This window comes from Stegodyphus dumicola, chromosome 9, assembly GCF_044657685.1.
Source record: "Stegodyphus dumicola isolate Sdum_Otavi_A_Nest chromosome 9, ASM4465768v1".
Classification (NCBI taxonomy): Eukaryota; Metazoa; Arthropoda; class Arachnida; order Araneae; family Eresidae; genus Stegodyphus; species Stegodyphus dumicola.
Genome location: NC_140776.1, coordinates 154985618 through 155010164, shown reverse-complemented (window position 1 = coordinate 155010164; position 24547 = coordinate 154985618). Strand labels below are relative to the sequence as shown.

General features: G+C 36.1%; 1 long non-coding RNA gene across 1 annotated transcript in view; it reads left to right on the top strand.

Annotated features, from left to right (window-relative positions):
- Nucleotides 1-5637: 5637 nt before the first annotated feature.
- The window catches only part of LOC118194554 (uncharacterized), a 33549-nt gene continuing 14639 nt past the window's right edge, over nt 5638-24547 (top strand). The window contains exons 1-2 of the long non-coding RNA XR_004759112.2: nt 5638-5759; nt 20640-20750. This is a non-coding gene — a long non-coding RNA (uncharacterized LOC118194554). The remainder of the gene's footprint in view (nt 5760-20639; nt 20751-24547) is intronic.

Genomic DNA, 24547 nt, shown 5'->3' with positions numbered 1-24547 from the left:
TTTACCTCTTGAAATAATTGTTTGATATTCCATTCTTTACAGTTCCCACACTTCATTACTTTGCTGTTCTAAAATTAAATATACTTGTTGTGACTTATTTCACTTGTCTGCCAGTAACATCAGAGCAAAATCACGAAGTTCATCGTGGCAAGGACAGCTAGATTGCGCGTGTCGTTGGCAAATTGTCTTGAGCACCATACAGATTATAATGACTTTGCTCAGTTTCATCCGTAGTTTTGAAGGAGAGCCCGAGGGAAGACGGGTCCGCGAATCTTTCACCCACCTTCTACTACCACCAACCTCTCGAGAGGACTTTCGGCTCGCCGCATATTTACAGTGCCACCATGCCGCACAACGCTATAGATTTACAAACATCTCCATGCTTTCTCCGGAATTCAAACCCGGGCCCTTCATTACGGTAGGCAATGTCGCTAACCACTATTCCGGTCGGGCGACATGATACTTGTACTCAGTTCATAGTATAATTATTAGTTAATTTTAAAAAATATTATAAATTAGGCCTACTTTTTGCATGGATTTATTCCCAACGAAATCTGATATTTACTTTAAATCCCATCCGCATGTATCTTGAAGTGATTGTGTGATTGTTTCTCACAAAATATTTTGTATTTTTGTTCGAAATTTTTTGTACTGATAAAAAATGCAACTTATAACTTGCTAACTGGAAGACAGGAAAAGTTTTAGAAAACTATCAAACATTCAGAGCCAATACAAAAAAAAAAAAAAAAAAAAGTAAAATTTTAAATCACGCACAATGGCCTTAAATTTTCTTGTATTTCAAATAAAATTCCATCGAATTCTGAAGAGATCCAACAACCTTTTCTTCAGTAGCGAAACATTTTTTATTCCTACAAAAATTTTGATCCTAATTTTGAAAATTTTATTGCCTAGTTTAAAAAATATTCACACCACTTTCAGTTTAAAATGGGAAATGTACAAACACTAGGGAATGTAATTATAATATTGGTTTTTTATAGGCCTTATTCATATCTAATGTAAAAAAGCCTTCATTTGTTTATTTTCGATCAATAATAATTTATTTAAGGGAAATGGATTAAAGTAGGGTAAAATATAAATGCATTGATTTATGTTTAACGCAAGTTATACTGCGTATAAATAAAAACAAATACTGCGTAATGAAATATTCAAATGCGAAGTGTAACAATAGCATTTAAATATTTCACGTAATTGCTTTTGTGAAAAGAGACTGAGGAACAAGTCCCGAAGAAGCGGGCCTGCAAAGACATTCAAAGAGGGACGCTGTTAAACGTTTTCCTTATACTGATTACTTATATAAAATTTTAGACATAATTATGCATCTGTAAAAATTACGGGAAAAAGTTAAAATATATAAAAAGGAAAGAAAATCTGAAAGGTTTCAGATTTTAAATTACGTCCAAAGAGGCGTTTTTTAGCATTTTTTTATGTTACCTTTATTTATTAAATATCATGTTCTTCGCACTTAAACCATAAAATTCAGTTCAAGAGTAATATCGTAAAATAATTTTAAATTGAGCATATCTTTAGAATGTCCGATACACAGTCTCACGCGCTGGAGCTAAAAATGCTTTTTCTGTAAAACGTTGCCATCGTTTGCTTTGAAATCCTTGCGTTTGTAAATCAAAAATTAGTTAGTTTTACAAAATATGAAATCGATAATGAAACAAATTCCAAATTTGGGCTTTTAAATGCCCATATTCGCAGTAGGACTACATCATTCAAAATTGAATGACTCTCGGTACCGTTGTTTTATCACAATGCGAGAAACATACACACATTTATGCAAGCTTCTTCATTATTGAATTTGCTCAAATATAATACAGGGCAATAATATTAGTGGCAACAGTTTGAAAAGTGAAACAGACTTTCAGAAAGATTCGGCGCAAAATCGCAAAACTAATCGAAAAAAATAACCCCTCAGAGACAAAGCCCCTTTGGACTAAAATATCAAACATGTAAAGCATTATTTAAAAAACCTGATGTCTACACCACATCACTTCCTTGTACGGAATATTAAATTATACGCATTTTTTCTTGCATTTCATTTAAACTTATTGGGTTGAATTAAATCTACTTCGCCGACAGCGCATAAACCACAATAGAATAAATGCATTCTTTAAAATTCACTTTAGTATTTGTTTACCATAGGGAGACTCTGGCGATAGATTCACTTAACAGTATTATGTATTTCGTTCATATTATAACTCATAATGCACAAAATTTATATCATTTAAAGAATAGAATTATCTAATCGTTGCCACATGTTCTATTCAAATATTATAATAAAGCTAGAATGATGCATAATAGAAATTAAGCAAACAAAACAAAAAAGAAACAGGTTTTCGCAGACGATTGAGTATTTCTCATTCAATTAATTCAGTTCTCACTTCGCGACAAGGCAAAAATACCTAAAAACTCAAAATACCTACATTAAAAATTACGAAGTAAATCTTAAACACTTATTTCCTCGGAAAAATTCCAGAAAGGATTAAGCATGAATGAATTGGAAATAATAAATGAAGGCGTTATCTTTGTTGTTGCGAAGCTAAGTTTCTCTCCATTGGCAACGAATCCACTAGTCTGCTGTTTCAAATGTAAACAATCAATGGCCGCCATCAAAAAAAAAAAAAGGCTTAGCGGCACTTAAACAACTTAAAAATTGTTGATAGTTCTAAAAATATTGCATACAGATTTACTAAAGGCATAAAAACCTTAACCGGAAGATAAAAGCAACATAATTCAATCATTTTTAAAGCAAAAAATATACAATTTACAAACATATAAGAGTAAAGAAACTGAGATCACTGAGCCGGGTAACAGAGTGGATATATATATAAATATATTTATACACGCTTGGTGCGGCCGATTGCAACCAAAATACGAGATGCACATCTACATGTTATAGCAGTATTATATACAAAATTTCAACGTTCTGAGGCTACTCGTTTTTGAGTTATGCGAGGTACGTATCTCGCATATACGTACGAACGTTTATACGAACGCATATACGTATACGAACATTTCGTGGCGTCTATTCGTACAGACGCCACGAAAAATTGTCTTCAGAATTAATTTTAAAGCAGTTTTATAATTTTTTTGGAGGAAACGAGTCTTTTATTCTGTCCTTACGTACAGATATCACGCAAAAACATCGTTAAATTGCATTCGAAAGCGGTCAAAATGGATATTTTCGTTGAAATATACTGCCTGAAACTTTTCGCGATTACAATACCTCCTTTTTACTTTGTACAAGGAAGTAAAAAACAGGAAAAAAATCGTATGAAAATAAATATAACTTTTTTAAAATAAATAATGTAAAAAAAAAAGGGAAAGGAAAAAATTAAACTGTAGGAAAAAAATGCAAAATAAAAAGAGAAAAAAAATTTAAATTATGAAAATGTATGACTTTTATAAAATATATTACTTTTGCAAGTTAAATGGAGGGGGCGGAGGAAATGTAACACTTAAAAATGTGGAAAGAAAATATCTTATGTTTGTATATAAAAAATATCGAGTGAGAATTAGTACATTTAATTTAACGTCGAAAAGAAAAGCAAATTGCATAAATTATGTTTGTAACATGAAGAAAAGAGAAATTTAAAAAAAAAATATTAATCTAACACAGAAACAAAATAAATTTAAAGTTATGAGTTCGTTCATCATCGGGGATGTACGAAGGTTTGAGCACGTTTGAAAAGAATTGCACAATCCATTAGTCTCATGCTGGTTTCCGCTGTGCAAAGTCAGATGCACCAAGAGGATGGACAGGGTCAAATAATAGAATTCAAGAGATAAAAGCATGGGTTTGTGTTATCGTCCACGTTTCTCATGCCATAGATGTAGGGTTCAAATCCCAGCCGTGGGTTTATTTTTAAAACTTGTGCTAATACATTAATGTTTTTCAATAAATAATACTACATTAAGTCAAATAGTATAATCAATTAAAAATAATGGTTAATAACTTAGTCCGGTCCCCGAGAACCAATCAGAAAGCGCTATGGATAAGACTACTACCCTCTAGCAGCCATTGCTGAACTAAAAAGAATGTTCTAGAATTTCTAACATGTATATGCATGCTGCAATTAGGTTGCGAATTTAGTATGACATCAAAGCAGCGGGGGGGGGGGTTCTACGTCAATCGATAAACGTATATATGAAACAGGATTACAACACAAACAGGATAAAGCATGTGGCTGACGTAGCAATAGCAAGATAATCGGAGATGATAATGCGTGGTGACTTCACGAACAGGAGGCAGCACGTCCGGGGTTAAGCCGCGTGGTTGATGACGTAGCAACCCTCGCGTGCTCCTCTATAAATTCTCTTCCCCTGTGAGCGCCTCATGGCTCCAAACCAACGTTTTCTATCTACTTCTATGAAAAAAAATTAAGAAAACAGAATAAAAGTGCTGAGAACCGATCCGTTTAGATAAATAAATATGCATTATCCGTTTAGATAAAGAATAAAACATAGGTATTTTAATGATTATTAACATATATGTATATACCGAGGTAATTTCTCTCAAGAAGTCCTCCGTGAAAGTATCCTGACCTAACAGATAACCCTCGAAATCTTTGCCTTAATCAACTGACTTCATTTAATCATATGCTTATTCTCCGAAAAGCTGCACCATTTCTTTTGAAATTGCCTCCTACCAAAATTTGAAGCAGACCAGTTATGTCTGCACACTGTTAATTAATCACATTGGTTTGATTTTCCATTTGTCTTACGTACGTTAAAGTATGTGAAAAATATATCCACAGTGAAGACGATAAAACTTCTCTGGGAATCGTACCATCTCAATAAATCTATGATAGAATTCTGAGTGAAATGCATAAATATCAATGACAGAATTCTTTTTAGCCCTAAGGAGCAATTTGCTAGAAGGACTATTAATTTCTTTTTGGCATTTTGCATAGACTCACGATATGCGTTGTTTCACTTTTCAAATTGTTGCCACCAAATATTATCGCTCTGCATTATAGTTAAAGAAATTAAATAAAGAATCTGCATGAATGTATACATGTTTCTCGCATTGTGATAAAACAACGGTACTTAAAGCCATCAAAATTTGAATAACGTAATCTTCCATAGAATAGAATATGGGCACGTGGAAGACCTAATTTGGAATTTAGTATTTGTTTTATTATCGATGTGATTTTTTTGTAACACTTTAATGAATTTTTGATTAACAAACGTAAAAATTTCAAAGCGAGCAATGGCAACACTGTACGAAAAAAAATTTTATCTCCAGCGCGCGAGACTGTGTATCGGAAATTTTAAAGATATGCTCATTTAAAAATTATTTTGGGATATTGCTCTTGAACTGAATTAAGGTTTAAGTGAGAAGAACATAATACTTCATAAATAAAGGTAACATAGAAAATGTTAAAAAATAAATTAAAAAAAAATCATTTGGACGTAATTTAAAATCTGAAACCTTTCAGATTTCTTTTTTTTTTTTTTTTTTTTTCATCAGAATCTTCTTTTAAAATTAAACACTTCTAAGGGCCACGCTCTGAAATATTATTTTAACAAAAGCGTTTCTCACGTGTTACATTATAAATGAAACGGCACCAGATTTTATTTTTTAAAAATATATATTGAAAATTAATAGAGGAAACTAGTTTTTGTGTCAGATTGCAAAATTTTAATGAGTAAGACAAAGAAAATTTTAAAGATTAAAGCAGGGGACTGAGACGAATTTAAAGTCAGTAAGTCAAAAAGGAATAACTTAGGTAATTATTGAAGATATAATTGAAAATTAAATGCATTTTGAATTTTCTGATAATTACTGTGAATTTAATTTAAAACTCTGTCTACCGTTTAAAATGTTTTCTTTCCTTTTGCTTGATTTTTACGATTATACGTGGAGTAATATATTTTTATTAAATTAAGATTTGAGAATTTGAATATCGCACTGATTTCTAGAAAGAAATATATAAATAACCTTCATAAGTTTGACGATTATGTAATTAGAGCTGTGAAAAATATATCGAAGTTTTGGTTATCAGGTAATTAAATCTATTGCTTATAAGTTACCAATTTAAACTAATCTAATTTAAAACAATTCTCTTAATTTAAAATATTATTACTTTCCTGCGGTTTTTACTACTGTATATGAAGTAATGTATTTTAAGTACGTTGTAGTTCGTATATTTTTGTAAGATTATATGTTCTTTTAAAGCTTGGTAAGCTTCCTAAAAAGAACCGAAATAAAGTATTAAAAAATAGGTTTTAATTTCTAACTTTTTAAATTTAAAATCAGGTTACAGCATTAAATATTCTTATTTCCTCCTTTCATGAATTTTATAGTATTAGAAGGATATATTTTTATTCAATTTTCTGTATTCCAGATTTTTAAGATATTATCCATTACTCGGAACAGAAATTTTAGGTAATTTTCGTAGACCTAGAAATTTCCGAACTAACTTTTAGAAGAGATTTGTTGAGCTGAAATTTGAAAAAAAAAAAAAAAAAACTATAAATTATTAAACCCTGAAAAAATTAGGCATTATTATTATTTTTAGTTGTTTCCATCGTACAGTCATTCCCATCTCGCCTTTTTTTTTTAAATAAAAAAAAGCAAGAAATGTGAAAAATGTGCACTGCCGTCGCCGGAGTTCAAACCCATGACCTCTCGAATGCGTGTTGAGTATGCTTCCAATTATACCACGAATTCATCCGGAAAGGAGAGAGAAAATATTTTATGTGCTCCCCTTTTTTAAAGGCTGAATGGGGATTAGGGAACTCAGTCGCCAAAATCCTGTTGATGACGAATTATCGTCCACCAACTTTTATTTCGGGCGCCATTTGTGGAGTCATTAGTTTTTTGGGGGGAGGGGGGAAGTTGACGCAGGTGATGTGAAAATGTGCATTGCTGTCGCCGGGACTCGATCCGTGGACCTTTGGAATACATGTCGAGTATGCTTCCAATCACACCACGAAGGCATGCGGAGAGGAGGGAGAATGTACCTTATACCATAATGCTGTGTTAAATCGAATTATTTAAAAGTCAACAAAAAGGAATTTCGTTTTAATGAAAGAAATAAAAAATTTTCAGCAGTCTTCCAGGAAACCCATTAGAGGAAGATTTCATGTACTAGTTAGTTTTCCTTTCCTTTCATCCTGCGAAAACTTTTTTCTTTGTAGGATATGTCTTTGAAACAATGTATTTTAACTGTGGTGTATAAATATATTTTTGAAAAAAAAATCTGATGTGTACACCACATGACTTCCTTGTACGGAATATTAAATTATACGCATATTTTCTTGCATTTTATTTAAACTTATTAGATTGAATTAAGACAGCGCATAAACCACAATAAAATAAATGCATTCTTTAAAATTCACTTTGTTTACCATAGCGACACTCTGGCGCTAGGTTTACTTAACAGTATAATATTTTGTTCATATTATAACTCAGAATGCACAAAATTTATATCATTTAAAGAATTATCTAATCGTTGCCACATGTTCTATTCAAATACTATAACAAAGCTAGAACGATGTATAAAAGAAATTAAGCAAACAAAACAAAAAAGAAACAGTTTTTCACAGACGATAGAGTATTTGTCATTCAATTAATTCAATTTTCACTTCGCGACAAGGTAAAAATACATAAACTCAAAATATCTGTATAAAAGATTACGAAGTAAATCTTAAACGCTTATTTCCTCGGAAAAATTCCAGAAAGGATTAAGCATGATTGAATTGGAAATAATAAATGAAGGCGTTATCTTTGTTGTTGCGAAGCTAAGTTTCTCTAGATTGGCAACAAATCCACTAGTCTGCTGTTTCAAATGTAAACAATCAATGGCCGCCGTAAAAAAAAGGCTTAGCGGCACTTAAACAACTTTAAAATTGTGGATATTTCTAAAAATATTGCATACAGAATTACGAAAGGCATACAAACTTTAACCGGAAGATAAAAACAACATAATTCAATCATTTTTAAAGCAAAAAATGAAAAATAATTAAAGAAACTTAGATCATTGAGCCAGGTAACAGAGTGGATATATATATAAATATATTTATATACGTTTGGTGCGGCCGATTGCAACCAAAATACGAGGTGCACATCTACAGGTTATAGCAGTCATATATACAAAATTTCAACGTTCTGAGGCTACTCGTTTTTGAGTTATGCGAGATACGTACGTACATACGTTCGTACAGACGCCACGAAAAATTCTCTTCAGAATTCATTTTAAAGCAGTTTTTTAGTTTTTTTGGAGTAAAAGAGTCTTTTGTTCTGTGCTTACGTACAGATATCACGCAAAAACATCGTTAAATTGCATTCGAAAGCGGTCAAAGTGGATATTTTCGTTGAAATATGCTGCCTGAAGCTTTTCGCGATTACAATACTTCCTTTTTACTTCGTACAAGGAAGTAAAAAAAGATTCATTAGGAAATTCACTTAAATACTTATGCGAATGTCAAACGCGACATACGAAAATATTTTCTAAAAGAAAGTATCATATTATGAAGTCAGCGATAATACAGTATGCTTTATTCCGTTCTGTCCTTTCTACAACTATTAACAATGTGCGAGAAACACATTTTCAAATTCTGTATTACTTTAAAGCTTTTATACTGAGACGTAGGTAAGTAAGAAAAATTGTAAACTCAGATCCACTGTATTCTCCGCTGTATTATCAAGAACTTAAAGGTGAAATTAATCAGTTTTATAAAGATTCGCAATCAACACAAATATTCCTTATTAATCATTAATAGCTGATCGCAGATATAAGGAAAAACCGCATTTTATCCGGCGGGATCTCGTGATATAAATGGTAGCACGCCAAACTAGCAGTTGAAAAATGAAACACGGTGAGGTTAACGGTGGCTATATCACATTTTCTGATCTGGGAAAACATAGTGTCTTTGTTTGCTCTCTAACCACTACGCCACCCAGACGGCGTAGTGGTTAAAGAGCCTACTGCGATACCCCCCCCCCGGAGAAGACATGGATGTTTGTAAATGTGTAGTGTCTTTGCGGCACTGGGGCGCTCTAAATATATAGCGAGCCGAAAGTCTCTCGTGTAGTTTGATGGTTGGGTAGAGGGGTTGGAGACCCTTGGATCAACCCCTGGGCTGCTCTTCCTCAAAACTGGGGTGGAAGTAGAAGTTCAATCTAATTCCACCCCAATGCAATCCAATTAGAATGCGAGGCGGTGTCTATTCTACGAAATTTCTTCAATGGAAAATGTTCCATCAACAAGGTAGTTGCAAAATTTATCCAAGCGATTACCTATAGTGACTATTAGAATAGTTCGTGCTTTACTTGTATAGTTTTTTTGGCATGAATAGTTACCAAATGCAATAATTATATTCAATGGCTGGTCAATGTCTGACAAAAAAGTTCAAAAGGCCGGTCAGTGTCTAATAGGTTGATTTGGTTTAGCATATTGATTAACGCAAAGCAATTCAAAGTCTATTTGTCTGATGAGAAGAGATGCCTTTGTGGAGAACAATTTAAAGGGAACTAACTTGTATCCAAGTTACGTATGAGGAAACCAACTCTTATGTAGTCAATCTGTTCTCCAGGATCCGAAGACGGATTGAACTACTAGGTGTTCAGCGACTTTATCGCTCAGCCACTGGTTTCTGATAGACTGAAACTAAGATGTATTGCTAAATTCGCTCACATTTAAACGGAACCCTAAGCGTTTTCGCTACATATCTTCCTTTTATGTTGCATATACGTAGGGGAGTCAACTGAAAACCATAAAAGTAGAAATAAAAATCCGCATATGGCGCCAGTGAGCTGTAAGTTGGCATGCCTGTTTGCGATAGTATGCCGGATGTCTCCTAGGTGGCAGATGCACAAACACCGGCGCAACAACAGTTCCAAAATGGCAGCCTCACTAGCCACATGCACCAGCGAGGAGCAGCGTTCTGTGATTCAGTTTTTGCGAAGTGAAGGTGTGAAACCGATTGACATTTTTAGGCGAATGAAGGGTCAGTATGGAGATGCGTGTTTGTCACAGCCACAAATCTATGAATGGTGCCGGAAATTTAAAAAAATGGTGTTACGTCCGCGGCCGATGCTCCACGCCCCGGCCAGGCTCGGCGCGTAGTGACTCCAGAGACCATTTCAGCCGTTGAAGCCATCGTTTTGGAAAACCGCAGTGTGACAATAGACGAAATTGCAGCATGTGTACACATGAGTCATGGATCGGCACATCATATTGTGCATGATGTTCTCCAGTTTCATAAGGTGTCTGCAAGATGGGTGCCCCGACAACTGACGCCTGAACTGAAACAGCGACGTGTTGATGCGTGCGAAGACCTTTTGTGGCGTGCTGAACGTGACGGTAATGCCCTCCTGTCACGAATCGTCACTGGTGACGAAACATGGGTGCATTACCATCAGCCTGAAACAGAGCGAGCGAGCAAGGAGTAGCGCCACTCCTCATCACCGAAACCCAAAACGTTTCGGACACACCCGTCTGCAGGGAAGGCTATGCTGACCCTCTTTTGAGACGAAAAGGGCATCATCTTGGAACACTACACGCCACGAGGAACCTCTGTGACGAGTGCTACGTACTCGGACCTCCTAAAAAATCATCTCCGGCCTGCCATCAAAACGAAACGACGTGGATTACTGTCAGCCGGCGTGCTGCTGCAACACAACAATGCATGGCCCCATACGGCGCGTGCAACGGTTGCGACTATCACAGACCTCAAATTTGAATACCTCCCACATCCCCTGTACGTTCCGTTGTTAAAAATAGTGGACTGTAAATTGACTTGATCTTACTTCAGTATAGAACCCAAAAAACCTCAGAATCATAACGTTGACCGAAACTTCTTTATTAACTTTCAAAGTAAGTTAGTTGAGGAACGGCGAAGACCACACTGCCAACTCCGAACTCAGTAGCGGCTTACCAACACAAACTCAGAAGAACCTCTGCTTAGTTGAAACTCCAGTAATTCACAGCAACCTCAAAGCTCTAAACGCGAGCTTTAAAAACCTAACAAATTTGCGTCTGCGCCGCTCCTCGGTACAAAGAAAGAAATACAATTTGCATAACATCGAACATACCCCCAGCCTTGAAGTCCCAAGGGGGTTCAAACAATAAATTTAAACTGTTAAACTGCATAAACCTGAAAAATAAAAATTAAAGTCTCTAAATCAGGAATTAAATGGCAAAGCGCATAGCTTTGCTATAGGTCGTTTTATTTCACCATTAGACGTGCGTAAACTCACCACTCGAACTTTCTCATCCAAACCAGGATACACTTTAATAATTCTACCTAATTTCCAACGTAGCGGAGGTAGATTTTCGTTCTTAATAAGAACCATATCACCAATCTTCAGGTCTTGTTGTACCTTGCACCACTTGGGTCTCTGCTGCAATCTAGATAAATACTCACTGCTCCAACGATTCCAGAAGTGTTGAAATAACCTTTGCACGTTCCTCCAACGGTCACTGCAGCTCATGGTTTCTTGAATTTGGTTAGATTCTGGAATAGCGCTTAAAGCCGCTTCGGTTAAAAAGTGTCCTGGTGTTATCGCCTCCAAGTCACTACAATCACTTGAAGCTGGTACTAAAGGCCTAGAATTAAGATAGGATTCAATTTGGGTTATTAATGTCAAAAATTCCTCGTATGTTAAAATAAGTGTTCCTAAACATCTTTTTAAGTGATGTTTCATAGACTTGATACCCGCTTCCCAAAGCCCTCCAAAATGAGGGGCAGAGGGAGGATTAAACAACCATTTAATATTTTCTGAAGAAATATAACCCTGTAGCTGTTCATCACGTTGAACAATAGAAAAGGCTTTCCTTAATTCTTTGTTAGCTCCTATAAAATTCGTTGCACAATCACTGTGAATTTCACACGGTTTGCCTCTACGAGCTATAAACCGCTTAAGTGTCGCGAGGAATCATTTTGTTGAAAGATCTCCAACTAATTCTAAGTGTATTGCTCTTGTAGTAAAACAAATAAATAGACATACGTAACACTTAAAGATTTTGACTCCTCTACCAGGACGATATTTAACGTTAAATGGTCCTGCTAAATCAATCCCTACACGAGAAAAAGCTCTACTTTGAGTAACTCTTGAAGCGGGTAAATCTGCCATTAGCTGAGTTGCAGTTTGCGCTCTAACTCTACGGCAGATAACACATTGGTTTATACACTTTCTTAAAATATCTCTAGCATTCACAATCCAAAATCTATATCGTATGACAGAAGTGAGTAGCTGCGTACCTGCGTGAAGATACGTGTCATGATAATGCTTAATAATTAAACGCGTAATATTGTGATTCTTAGATAAAATCATAGGATGTTTCTGATTATTTGAAACTGTAGAGTTTCTGAGCCTTCCGCCTACACGCATTACTCCCGCAGAATCCAAGAAAGGACTTAAAGACAGTAATTTACTTGATGTCTGCAAGGGTTTACCAGATTCTAAACAGAATAATTCTTCTGGAAATTCGGCTCTTTGCACAATCCTAACAATCATAGAAGTAACTTCACAGAATTCTTCAGTAGATAAATAACCCTTTATACGCTCTGTAGGTAACTTACTACAATTATTTCTGAATCTTAAACAACACGCTAACACTCGACATAACTTTAACCATGATGAAAATCTTGAAAACACACTAGGCTCTTCAAATTTGGAAACATTTGAACTGAAACTCTTTTTCAATTCCTTCAACATAACTTCACTCTCTAATTCTATTTGCTGTACATGAATTAGGGATTCGTTTAACCACTGCGGTCCCTTCATCCATAACTCACATTGTAAGAATTCTGATGGAATAAAACCTCTGGTCCCACAGTCTGCAGGATTTTCTTTCCCAGCAACATAATTCCATTGAATACCTGGAACAGCTTCTTGGATTTTTGCAACTCGATTTGCCACAAAAGGTAGCCAACGGCGAGGTTCGGACGAGACCCATGCCAATGTAACCCGCGAGTCGGTCCATGCGCAAATATTGTTAATAGGCAGTTCTATGCACAATAATACTGCATGTAAGAGGTTTGCTAAAAGTAACGCAGCACACAACTCTAGTCTCGGAAGAGACTGGGTTTTTAAGGGCGCTACTCTGGTTTTCGATGTCAGAAGGCTGACTTTGACTGACGAATCAAGGTCGATTGTACGGAGATAGATGACTGCACAATAAGCATTTTCTGAAGCGTCGCAGAAAGCATGGATATCTACAGTGGATGGACAAAAATATGGAAACACCTTGTGAAATGCATGTTTGAAAACAAAGATTGATTTTAATGAAATATGTAGGCGGCGCTGGCGTTTTTGACTACTGACGCCACCTATACAACTTCGTAAATGTGCTAAACAGTTCAGTTGTTGTCGGAGTACTGTTATGTGAGGTTGTCATTGCATTATGTCAGAGTTAACAGACTTCTAACGTGGGCAAATTGTTGGAGCACGTATGGTAGGTGCTTCCGTAAGCAAGGTAGCCGAGGTGTTTAGTGTTTCAAGAGGTACTGTATTGAAGATTTATTCCGCATATTTGAAAAGCGGTAAAACATCATCTGCTAAATCACAGCGCGGACGAAAGTGTGTCCTGAGTGATCGTGACAGACGATCATTAAGGGCAATTGTGACAAAAAATAAGACCACAGCTGCAAAAGTTACTGCTGAAATGAATGTTGTGTTACCGAACCCTGTGAGTACCAAAACAATTAGAAGGGAGCTTCATAAACAGGACATTGCTAACCGTGCTGCAATTGAGAAGCCACTCATCAGCGATGCTAATGCCCGTAACAGGAAAAGGTGGTGTTTAAGTCATAAAGCCTGGACTATAGAGCAGTGGAAGCGAGTAATATGGTCTGACGAGTTTTCTTTCACATTGTTTCCCACTTCTGGCCGAGTTTACGTCTGGAGAACGCCATCTCGAGCCTATAATACAGACTGCTTGTTGCCAAGAGTGAAACATGGCGGGGTCTCTGTTATGGTTTGGGCAGCCATATCGTGGTTCTCTGCTAGCCCCATGATAACTGTGTCACGGCACATGACTGCCAAGACTTATGTGAACATTTTGGCCGATCAAGTTCATCCCATGGTACAGCGTTCTCGTTATCCACCGCCAACATCGTTATCTGAACTTGCCAACGTTTTGCAGGAAGAATGTTATAATATTCACTTGGCAAACATACAGGAACTGTATTTATCCATTCCGAGAAGACTGCAAGCTGTTTTGGATGCCAACGGGTTTCCTACACCATATTAACAAAGAAACATGTTTTTTAAAGGTGTTTCCATATTTTTGTCCAACCCCTGTATCACTACTGCCTTCGGACTCAAGACATACCTCGGAAATTTTAAGCTTGAAAGTAAGGGCAATTCTAGATAGAAACGCTTCCATTTCCTACTTATTCTCTTATCAACGAGTTCATCCCAACCCAGCTGTAAGTTCCATAACTCTTGTAATAATATTTTCGCGTACATTATTGTTGGCGCTAACCATCCCATTGGATCAAAGATTTTGGCTACTTCTGATAAAATAGTCCTCTTAGCAAACTCTTTATCACTTATGCATACCGAAAAATGAAACGTATCACTAGAGTTGTTCCAATTAATTCCCAATACTTTTACTTTCTTGTCACTGTTTATTTCAAGAGAAATACTGGATTCTCGTAAGCACTCGGGAATATTCTCTAAAATAGCTGAACTGTTTGAAATCCACTTCCTTAAGCGAAATCCACCCCTTTTCATCATTTCATTCAACTGCTGAACTAGAACATTCGCTTCCTCTTCACTTTGTGCCCCTGAAAGCAAATCATCAACATAAAGATCACGAAGGGCAATTTTTGATGCTAAAGGAAATCTCACTTGTTCATCTAATGCAAGTTGTTTCATTACTCTAGTAGACAAATATGGCGCACAGGCAGTCCCATATGTAACTGTCACTAATCTAAATGTACTCAAGGGCTCACTAGGACTATCCCTCCAAAGCATTCGTTGCCAATTTGTATCTTCTGAGTGGACACGAATTTGTCTGAACATCTTCTCTACATCGGCACATACTGCAATTTTGTGAGTTCTAAACCGTAGAAGAATTGGAAACAGCTCTTGCTGAACTCTTGGCCCAACCATCAAAATATCATTCAATGAAAGACCCGATGTCGTTTTAGCTGAAGCATCGAAAACAACTCTCAGTTTAGTCGTAGTACTTGATTCCTTTAATACGGCATGATGAGGCATGTAATACGTAGAGTCAATAAGAATCTCTCCCTCAGGCACTCCCTCCATATGTCTCAGCTCAAGGTATTTCCTCATGAAATCCTTATACTGTTCATATATCTGAGGCCTTTTTAGAAGTGAATTTTCTAAAGATTGGAATCTACGCATAGCTAATTGTTTGGAATCTCCAAGCTGAGAAGGCGGAGAGTGAAACGGTAATTTCACAGTATATACCCCACTTTCCTCTCTCGTATATGTAGATTTGAAATAATCTTCACATGCTCTCTCCGATTTAGTAAGCATGTCAAACGTAGGTACAGCATCCAATTTCCAAAAGTCAGACAGCATCTGATCAGTTTCCACTTGTATATTATTAACATAGATAGTAGGATTAATTTCTGTTGAATTATTCACACTACCTGAAATAATCCATCCTAGTTCAGAACGAGAAGCTACCGGTTTACCTTCTTCGCATTTAATTATTTCTCCCTTTAAAAGAGGTAAGGCAATATCTACGCCTAAAAGTATATCAACAGGCCCACTTTTGTAAAATGTTGGATCTGCTAACATTAAATCATTATATTCCTCAACGTACTTCTTATCCAATGTAAAATGCGGCAAAGTTCCAACAATTCTATTGATGATAAATACTGGTGTTTTAAATGACACTTTCGCCGGAAAATGCGGAACGAAGTTTATTTCCGTAATCCCATTAGTTTTCGTATCCAAAGACCCTAAACATGAAATAAAAACTTTGGCATTTCTTCTTGCTAACCCTAGCCTTTGTACACAATCTTCTGAAATCAGGCTTGCTTGACTGCCAGGGTCAAGGAGGGCTCTACACAATTGGTATTCACCCGATGAATCTAACACTTTAATAACAGCCGTACATAATAAAACTTCACTCTGAAAATTAAAGTCTGAAACACAAGATTTAATTACTGGACTAGAACTTGCGATATTCTTCCCTGACCCAGCCGGTTGAGCGCGAGGTTCTGGCCCAGGGAAAAATGGCTTAGCCGTCACTGATAATTCATTCGAACTGTTCGTAACTCCTTTACGTGCCTTTGGTTCATTTTGAACTCTTTCGAAATGCAGTAGTATGTGATGATTTTTAAAGCACTTTTTACATTTATGTGTACTTCTACACTCGAAAGCTTTATGATTTGAAACCAAACAATTAAAACAAACATTATTTCTCTTGACAAAATTAACGCGTTCCTGAACATTCAGATTTAAAACTTATTACATTTAAAAACTGAATGACAGGCTTTACAATACGTACACTGCGCGCGAATCTCTGAAGCCAATGAAGTTAATTTGCCTTTTGTAACTTGTTTTTTAACACCTTGTGGTTTACCTGCTTGCAAGGTTCTGGCATGAGATTTCAAGAACTCTAGCAGATTATTAAGTGTTGGTATTTCCTCACTCTTTAATGTTCTTTCCCACCATCCTCTCGTCGAAGAATCCAATTTAAACTGTACTATTAACATTAAAATAGTATCCGCGAATTGTTCCACTTTGAAGCCTAGATTTTCAAACGAACACACACACTCTCTTACAGTGTCTACTAACGCTAATATCTGACTAGGAATTTCAGATTGTAAATTTGATAAATACAAGATTTTCTTTAATAACGATGAAAGTAATTCTTTCTTATGTGAAAATCTTTCACACAATAAATGCCACGCTATTTCGAAATTCCTGTCACAAATAGTTAAAGCTTGAACAATCCGCAAAGCATCTCCTTTTAAAGAATCCTTTAAATATTGTAGCTTTTGTGCACCTGATAAACGGTCATTATCCACTATCGCCGTTTTATCTTCTTCTTCTTCTTGAAGCTTGGCTTCCCTTTGGCGCCTTATGCTCCAACTCAAACGCCGTTTTAAATAAATCAAAAAATGATAACCCTTCTTCAGTACTGCCACTAAATACAGGAAGAGTTAGCTTAGGTAAGCGTATACTCGCTATTTCACAAGATTTAGTTTTCACACTAATGTCTTTAACATTCTTAACTCTGGTTAGCATTAAAATTAACTCATCAACAGTATCTTGTATGACCTGTTGTTCTTCTATAAATACATCAATATCTTTTTCTTCACACACTACAAATATGTTACTAAAAATATCCGAAAGTTCGATCATTAAGTCATTTAATCTAGATTTAAAAAGTTCTAACTGATCAACATCAGCAGAATCGTAAGTCACTGTAATTTTCTCTTTCAGTTTACTTAACTTAGCTTTAGCTACACGCTTTTTAGTCTTAAGCGTTGTAAATTCCATTATCTAATAAGAAAGATAAAAAAACACACTGACTCACCAAATTTACTGCGACTCCGGCTCGACGGACCATAAAACATGTACGTTCCGTTGTTAAAAATAGTGGACTGTAAATTGACTTGATATTACTTCAGTATAGAACCCAAAAAACCTCAGAATCATAACGTTGACCGAAACTTCTTTATTGACTTTCAAAGTAAGTTAGTTGAGGAACGGCGAAGACCACACTGCCAACTCCGAACTCAGTAGCGGCTTACCAACACAAACTCAGAAGAACCTCTGCTTAGTTGAAACTCCAGTAATTCACAGCAACCTCAAAGCTCTAAACGCGAGCTTTAAAAACCTAACAAATTTGCGTCTGCGCCGCTCCTCGGTACAAAGAAAGAAAAACAATTTGCATAACATCGAACATCCCCCTTACTCTCCAGACCTCGCACCGAGCGATTTCTATCTGTTTGGTCCGCTCAAAGAAGCAATGAGCGGCAGGAAGTTCCACTTCGATGAAGAGGTACGCAACGCGGTGCACGAGTGGTTGCGCCGTCGCCCAAGACTTTTTTTCTGCAGGTATTCAGGCTCTTCCGAAGCGTTGGCGTACTTGCATTGAACGAGGAGGGGACTATGTTGAAAAGTGATTTACTTCTGTACCCTGTGTGACCAATAAATAATATTTAAAAAATAATTATGGTTTTCATTTGACTCCCCCTCGTATGTCACCAGTTTTCTTTATAAATTCAAGCCCACCAGCGGCCGAGCGGTAAAGTCGCTGAACACTGGTAGTTCGGTCCGAGGTTCGAATCCCGCGAACGGGCTGGCTGCATGGGCGTTTTTGTGGTTTTCCCCATGTGTAACGTGTATACGAGCCAGTTTCCCTTAGAAAGTCCTCCACGAAAGGCATCCCTCCCTCTAGGCAGATAGCCCTTGAGGCTTTGCCATAATCACACACTACTACTACTTCTTCATAAATTCAAGCATGAAGGCATCCTTTTCAAAAAGCAGACAGCTTAAGACAGTATCCTCTACCATATTCAAATATTTAATGCAGTTCCCTGTATTCCAAATTCCCTACACTTGGGAATACTCCTAATTATTCTGTAGAATGTTTAATTTTTCAGTTTCGTACTCTTCAAGAACGTGTTTGGAAATTTCACCATAATATAACAGGCGCTTATTTATCGTCATACTCCCATTACTATTAAACTGTTTTTCCTATTAGTTTGTTATAATTCTACAAAAAAAAAAAAAAAAAAAAAAAATTATACAAAAATGCATTAGTTTAGTAATTTAATGCAAAAACGTATTAAAAAAAGTGTTTTGTATCTAATTAGAAAAGATATTACTAAAATCGCTCAAAAAGAATTTTGATTCAACTCCATTGCTTTGTTATGTACACTCATGTCCATAAATTAAAGATAATTCGGAGTCACGCGGAAATCGAACTCTAAAATAAATATATCACCTGTAAAATCAATACACACATCTTCAAGAATCATATGCAAATTTCAAGAAGTAACCAGATGACACCGATGGTAGGTCACAATGACGATAGTGTAAGAGAGTGATATATAAGGAATACAAGCAAAGAAGTAAAATTGTTCGCAGGCGCTTTATAAGCATTTCAGTGCAGTAACCGAATAGTTATGACACAAAGGACGCATTTGGATGATTTTTTACGTGGTAGAATTATCGGCCGTCTGGAATGTGGGCGTACCCAACTGGAAGTATCAGACGAACTTGGAATTGCCCAGAGTGTCATCTCCAGGCTTTGGCAACGATTCCAAGATGATGGTAATGTGAGTAGACGTTACAGCACAGGTCGCCCCAGAGTTACAACACCGAATGAGGACCTGTATTTGGCAGTTACTGCCAAAAGAAAGTGGCGGAGCACAGCCTCAGACCCGTCTCGTGAGCTCTCTTCAGCCACTGGTACGACAATTTCAAGGCAGACCGTGTACAGACGCTTAGGGCAGATTGGTCTATATGCTCGTAGACCTGTCAGATGCGTTCCACTTACTGCAACTCACTGTCGCCTGCGGTTAGCCTGGAGTAGAGAGCATGCATTATGGACACCGCAACAGTGGGCTTGTGTGATGCTTTCCGACGAGTCCAGGTTTAGCTTGCAGTCTGATTCTCGACGGACTTTCATATGGAGAGCTCCAGGTACCTGTTACCACCAAGAACACATTATTGAACGACACCGTTACCGGTGGTGCAGGAGTGCTCGTTTGGGGTGGAATTATTCTGGGTTCCAGAACTGACCTGCATGTTCAAATTGGAACCATGACAAGCCAAATCTATCGGGAAGTCATTCTCGAACAACGTGTACGTTTGTTTCGGGGCGCCATGGTCGCGCAATTTGTGTTTATGGATGACAACGCCCGTCGTCACCGTGCAAGCCTCGTTAGCGAATGCCTTTAATCGGAGGATATTACCCCTATGGACTGGCCAGCATTCTCACCGGACTTGAATCCAGTAGAGCACGTGTGGGACATGCTTGGCCGACAAGTTGCAGCCCGTCAACCTCCTCCTACATGTCTACCGGAACTTCGGAGAGCATTGCGTTTTGAGTGGTGTAATATCCCCCAAAATCAGATCGATAATTTGATACTCAGCATGCCTAGGCGTTGTACAAACTGTATTGCATCGTCTGGGAGACATACACTGTATTAACAATCATACCAACCATATAATATTGTTTTTTTGTAAATAGGTTTTTTTGTAATTTGCTCCAGGGAGAAAAAATCGCTAATTTTTTTAATAATATCAAACATATAACATCTTTTTTTGCTCTTTACCTTTTGTTTAATAAATAAGCTTTAAAAATAAGTCAAATTTGTTTTGATTCTAACTCTTGCTTTACCTGATTTTGCATTATCTTTAATTTATGGACGTGAGTGTAGATTAAAGAAAAATCTTCTTGTGTCTTCTCTTCATATTTTAAGAAATGACGGATTGTTCCAGAACTATTGAATTTAAATTACTTTTATTTCTAGTACATAATGTAAATTTTTATTCCATACTTCGATATATATTAATGTTGCTTGTTTAAAGGTTATATAAACTATTTTATAACAATTTATATGCCACTTGAAACTATAAGTAAAAAGTGCTTTGACTCTTCGATGATCTGCTTGAACTCCTATACGTTTGAGTTTTGGTTTTTCTTTTTTATTAGATTTTTAAACGAAATGTCAGCTTCAACTAACCACGCCTTATGGAAAGATATATTAGGAAGAGAGTTGAAGATTCAGCTCCAGCATCCTTCAAAAGTTTACGCAAGAAACTGGTAGTACTTTTTTTTTTTTCCAGTTTTTAAATAATATTTATATCATCACTGTTAATATATTTAAAAAGAATTCATATCGCCTGTCTTATTTTAACATATCCATCACTCATTTTACTTGGCTTAAATAAAGATCATGAAATGAGAAGAGCAATTCCTAGATTGATTTACTTTTCAAATTACCATATTTCTTTTATTCTAAGCTGCAATCCTTTATTTCGTTATTACCAGTTTGGTTTTAATAAAATCAAATAAATAAAAAAATGCTAATATATTTTACAAATATTATTACCATAAAAAATTTGATAAACAGCGTTACCTGTTTATCAGCAGATTCATCACTTCCTTCTGAAACAATGGACAACTGTTTCTCCTGTGGAGTTAGATAACTTTATTTCAGTTGTCTATCATCTTAACAAGTATCAGAACCTACTTCATACTTTTATTCTTCTAAGCTGTTTCTGTATTTACAGTGTTATAATATATCATATCCTAACCCTTCAAACCCACCAGCGGCCGAGCGGTAAAGTCGCTAAACACTGGTAGTTCGGTTCGAGGTTCGAATCCCGCGAACGGGCGGCCTGCATGGGCGTTTTCGTGGTTTTCATCATGTGTAACGTGTATATGAGCCAGTTTCCCTTAGAAAGTACTCCACGAAGGCATCCCTCCCCTTAGGCAGATAGCCCTAGTGTGCTTTGCCATAACTAAATACACCAACACCACACCTAAGCCTTCAAAAGCGTTGGTGATGCAAAATTTTTAAACTAACGCCGTGTTACTTTTTGTTAGGATTAGCTTCCATATTCTTGAAATCCATTCTACGAATTCCTATATTCGAAATCTATTTATTTTTTTGGGAACATGCCAACAAAAAGTTGTCAATCAACAGGTGGCATTCATATTTGTTTCTTAAGTATTCTATCAAAAGTTTGCCGACTGGAAAAAAAGCATATAACTGATTACGTCATGCAAAGAATTAGGAGCCAACTTCCTTTAGAAAGTCTTTCATAAAGTTACCGCTTTCCTTAGGTAAACTATTATCGCGTTTTTTGGCATGAAACAAGCAATGAAAAGCGCAAGTAAATTTGCGTGTAAAAAATAGGCTGCAACTCTAAGATGAATTTCCGAGAAGTTTGTATGTAAAGCAATTTGTTTTAAGAATAGAAGAATTACAGTATCATGTATATATTTTCAGTTCCGCCATTTATTACAAGAAAAATCTGCCATAAAAAGGGAAGAATTCAGATTTTCATTGATAGTTTCTAATAACAATTAAATTATGCTACTTCATATTTTAAGTTAAAAGCAAAAATAATTTTCGTTCGATCGTATACAAATTTTAGAAATAAACCCTTTATGCCCAAAAACTAATAGTTAATCAATATATAATTAGCAATCAACTCATGAAAATTTATTCGTTACTAGATTTTTTAATGGGTTAACATCTAGAGACTTGAAAAAAGCAAAAGAAATTATTCTCAACAGTGAAGTTAACAGCAGCAGTAACAATAATAATTGTAAACAATAAATTTTGCTTTGTAGAGTCATTAGAATTTTTGAAGTAGGAAACGAGAAAACTGGACAATGCCCACACTGGGAACTTTTAAACATGCGCAGAGTATGCTACCATTACACCATAAAGGTATGTAGAAAGGATACGATATCGGAAAAAATACGATATCTCCAGAAAATATAGCTACGATAGCTCCAGAAAATATAATTTATATGATGTTACTGTACACTTTAAAATAATAAATCCTAGTCGGGGATTTGTAGAGGATATACCACCATTAGACATGCATTTATCGCCAAATTTAAAGCAGCACTGAAAAGAATGTACACGGAATGGATGGCCGCTGGAAATCACACACTGACAACTCGCATCAAAAAGCCCGAAATTAACTCGAATGTATTGATGGATCAAAGCTGTCTGATTTCGCAAGAACTTCGTAAGAACTTCAAAAGTGCGGAATATCAAATAGCATGGACAGAAGTGAGGATTCGTGCAGTGGTGGGATGATGAGGAAGAAAAGGATACTGGCAGTTCCGGGAAAGCATTAGTGATGACAGCAGCGCAGAAGGCGAGGAAGACTGACAATCTACATTATGTTTCCAGACTGAAAAAGCGAGAAGATGTGCCACGGTGTGGTAAGTTATTAGGATAAATCAGGACTTTTATATCCGTATTTGCAGTTATTGTTGCTGACTGAAGCTATTGTTTAACGAATAAAATTTTACATAACATACTTAGATTAGCAGTTTTTTCTTTCTGCCGTAGAATTAAATTCTGCTAACCGATTTATTTCCTTCCTATTTAAATGTTACTGGGCATGTGTTGCCAAGTTCTTAGGTAGGAGCTGCAGGTGGTAGCTCAAATTTTTTCCCCGATAACAGTCGATTGGTATCATAGTTCTTTGTTTCTTTATGCTCGTAATCCAGAAACAAAAAAAAAAAAATTTTTTTCTCCTGTAAAAAGTAAGATTTCAGTGGACTCGATAAAAATATGCGCGTCATTTTCGCGGAAAATTTTTTTTTTTTTTTTCGTGCATCGAAAAAATCGGGTGCGCGTCTTATTCGGTGGCGTGTGGTATTCGTGAACATACGGTAATAACTTTTTATACGTAAAAAAGACCCTAGTGCAATAAATCATTCATTAAGAACAGCAGGTAGTTTAACAATATTTTTGCTCAGTTAAACAAAATTGATTTCGCTCTTCCATATATCTTGCCATCAGCTGAAATCTCTAGGCCGCACACATGACAGAAAGATCGTATAGAAAAGATCATCTGTACTTACATATTAGTGGGATTACCTCTGTGGAAGTTGTTCAAATCGTTGAAGGGAACAATTACTTTGAATCTGTTTTTAATGTTATCGTGCCGAAATTTCCATCTGAGCAATAGCAACAAAAAAAAAAAAAAAAAAAAAAAAATTCTCTTGTAAATAGTTTATTGAAAAATTGTCGAGATAAATGCTTAGTAAAATGTAAAATTTGCGGGTATGTAATATAATTTTTTTCAGTTATAAGTCATCATTCTTTTTCTTCTATAAAAATTCGCCAGACGGCGCCAAGGTGCTTTTACAAGGTGCTAATACTCCAGTACCTCTCACCACACATGTATCAGTCTTTTTCTTGAGTTTTAAGATGCATTTTTGGCTGCAAGAGTATACATGAAAACACAGTCCATAATGTACTCCCACAGGAAAACGTTAAGAGACCTGGGGCTACATTACAAAAGGTATGGATTGAATCTGACTACTATAAAAATGTGTGTTGGGTTGCCACATAGATAGACATAGCATTTTTTGTATATGTAAAAGATTTGGTGAATTTCCTATTCGTTTTATGATCATTTGTTATTTCATATGTGATACTTTGAAGGTATTGCCTCTTGAAATCCGATGCATAAGAATGATTTTATTAGAGATAATGCAAGCACTATTCTAAGGAAAAAGAATATTGTTGCGTACGTACGGGTTCGTAATGGATTGAATGCACACAAAACCAATGATACCTTAATAAAATTTATTTTTCCAAAAGAAACACTTTACATTTCTGGAACTTTTTGCAAAAGTATTCGTACAGCTCTTCTTAGTATGAGAGCACAATCAGTAGTTACAACTTCAAGTTAAGCGTCAGACATATGCAAGGAGCACCTAAAGAGGGATACTTGCTCGAAGATCGTCAACTCTGAACTAAAAACTGAGATCTCATGCTCTCTCCGGGCTCATATAGCTTTCCCCTGGCCGCCGAGAGATTTCCAGTACTTTCCATTTCTCGAAATTACTGGAAAGCATTA